The following is a 3,083-nucleotide window of genomic DNA, read 5'->3' on the forward strand; positions in this document are numbered from 1 at the left end:
AACCACTTTTTAATAATATCTCCAAAACTTATCCATAGAAAAAAAAAAATTAACTCGATTTTCGGAGTCAACGAGAGATTCTACATAAGAATTGAGTATGTGAAAAAAACACGAAATTTTTGATCCAGTGTAATTACCTTGTAGACTTGCCCATAGGTGCCATTGCCGACGACCTCGATTAGCTCGAAGATACCAGCGGGATCCTGAAATTCGAGATAAGGAGAAACAGATTAGTTATAATAAAAAATAAATAAATTGAAATAAGGATAAATACATACATACATATGTACATATGTATGTAAGTTGGAAATAGCAAATGAAATATCAGCGATAAAGCGATAAGTATCCTGACGAAACACACATGTCAATGGCTTTGTTTACAAATCACTACAAACGCACACAGGTCAATGACATCGATGGAATAAAAAGGTAAAATAAATTGAATAAAAACCGATACAAAGTGGCAAGAATGAGGGCAGGCGAAAAAATCTTCAGAAACAAAATTAAGCAGAAATGAACAAAGGATTTATGGTAGGCACTTAAGTAGATATTTGAAACTTGTTTACTATAATCGCACTATTTTTGGGATGTTTTCTAAATGTTTTCAACCGTGTGTTCGTACATACATACATACATATATAAACACACGCACACGTGTCCAACAAATTTCAACAGGTACACTTCGATTACAACAAAGAACAAAGCCACCCAACAATTGGGGCTACAGATGTATATCAAAAGCAAATGGATAAATATTTGTACGTTGTTGTTGTAATTGTACAGAAACACACACAAACAAACTATCACTACACCCACACACAGCCGTGAAACGACAATGAGAGAAAGCAAAGGTAAAACAATTAGAACGCCTGCACCACCAGAAGCCAAAGGAAGGATGCAAAACAATGATATGGGATGTAATCCGACGAAACCAAAAGCAACAACACAAAAAACATCAACGAACAATGAGTGGTGAGTGGTGAGTAGCGTAAAGTAGCACGAAGAGGTTAAAAAAACAAAAAATAAATAAATAAATGATGAAAGCAAAAATAGTGTTGAAAAAATCTGGCATAAGTGCCAATGTACATAGTTGGTTGGTGGTAAGGTGGAAAGGTGGTTACCTCCCACGCGAATAACCGACCATTGTGAAACATATCGAGCGATTTGGGAAAGGCGAACTCATGCCGTTTTAACGTCGTTTTACTTTACTTTTCCATAACATACATATTTGGGATGCATATAAGTACTTATGTGTATGTATGTATGTAAGAATATTCGGTTTTTGTTTTTGCCCTTTTTTTCACTTTGATTGCTGTTGCCTTCATTTTTCGGTAAGTAGGTACTTTTCTGTCGTTTGCGGTTTCAGTTAGCCAAAAAATATGTGTCATAGGCTCACAAACACTCGTATGTACATTTATACTGAAACACATACACATAAAAACTACTACAGTACTATTCACATAAAAGTTACCACTACAGATATGTATTCCTTTGGCTTATTTAATGTTAGATTTTTTTTTATAAAAGTCTAGCTGGTTATACAACAAACACCACATAAATCCACATTACAAACTTTGTACAAAAACTATAAAAATTCAATAAATTTTCAAACAATCGATCTATTCAGAAAAGCCCATTTAATTTTAGAACAATAAGTGAGACGTAGAGATGCAAGCGATGTTCTTGAAAATCGATAATAGCGGCATGAAATTTGTTAACGTCGCTAAATTTACGATAAATCGATATTAATTTCAACGAAGTTTAGGCATTTAATCATCGTGACACAAAATATCTTTTAGGCCATAGGATCCCTTGTTCTGCTAAGCCCATTTTTTTTACAAACTACTAACGTAAATTACATAGAAATTAGATATTTATTTTCTATTAACATAAATAACAATACATAAAGAGCCCGTCAGACGTCGCAATGCAATATATTTCGAAAAAGCTGTCAAATTGAGACATTTCAGAAAGCAGTCGAATGAGCTGTCACACCTTGTATGTAAAGTGTCTGTCGAAAGAGGTTTTTTATTTCCGAAAGGCGAATTGCAGACTGCTAGTGCAGCACGAGCAAGTTGAAATATCTATACATATATCCGAAATCGATTTGCGCTCTCTCAATTGGAGTCAGTTTTCAATTTGCAATTTTTATTTCTGAAACTGATTTCCGAAATGTGACAGAAAGGTCTTTGCGGCTGTTCATACATCAAAATAAAATTTCTCTTTCTCAATTTGACAGCGAATTGCGGGGAAAAATTGGAAATATTGCCAAGTCTAACCCTCTTTAAAGGAAGAGTCTTATGAAGTTAAAACTCCACGAAAACCAGGCAAACAGCATTCCTCTATGCAATTTCTTGAAGTTTCTGAACACAAACAGGGTTATCTGAAGATTGTAAAATCGATATTACTTTTTTTTCATTGTGAATGTGTGAATTTCTTTTATAAGGTAATATTTTCCCGATAGGGTATTGTAAAATAGTTCTTTACTCTCTTTGTAGCGGTGGAACAACATCCAACCAACGACAAACAATGAACACTTCAGCGGCGAATTTTGAGCATGTGTATGTGGGTGTGGAAGTACATAGAAGCTCCAAAGCTTGGGGCGCACATAATAAGTTTGCGTGCACATACATACAAACATACACACGAATGGATCTGTGTGCACACTCGCATGCATATATGTACATACACGTATACGTGCAATTAGAAATATGTATTTATGGTGATTACTTCATCATTTGCACCGAACTCAGGTGTTAAATTCTCCAGCACCGATGTGTTTATCGAAGTTCCACACAAATTACAGATTCGAGTAGAACCAATCTGCTGCTCAAGCGTTTAGATACACTGAATTCTCTACAACTCCGTGCAGGCAGTAAATTAAATAAATTTACAAAAACAAATACTACAAAATACATACATACATACATACATACATACATACATATGTAGACGCAGGCCAACACAGATAAGGTTCTCATATATAAAAAAAATAGTATTTAACAATTACGGGCCGCCACATAAATTTTAGAACTGGGCAATGTGTGCATTATGTCCGTGTGTGTGTGTGTGTGTGTGTGTAT

The 3,083-nt window shown here is 34.8% G+C and overlaps 1 long non-coding RNA gene across 1 annotated transcript in view; it reads right to left on the bottom strand.

Annotated features, from left to right (window-relative positions):
- Positions 1 to 125: 125 nt before the first annotated feature.
- LOC118748052 overlaps positions 126 to 3,083 on the bottom strand; it is a 13,241-nt gene continuing 10,283 nt past the window's right edge. The window contains exon 3 of the long non-coding RNA XR_004994013.1: positions 126 to 203. This is a non-coding gene — a long non-coding RNA (uncharacterized LOC118748052). The remainder of the gene's footprint in view (positions 204 to 3,083) is intronic.

This window comes from Rhagoletis pomonella, unplaced genomic scaffold, assembly GCF_013731165.1.
Source record: "Rhagoletis pomonella isolate Grant_MI unplaced genomic scaffold, Rhpom_1.0 Rhpom_scaffold_00012, whole genome shotgun sequence".
Lineage (NCBI taxonomy): Eukaryota > Metazoa > Arthropoda > Insecta > Diptera > Tephritidae > Rhagoletis > Rhagoletis pomonella.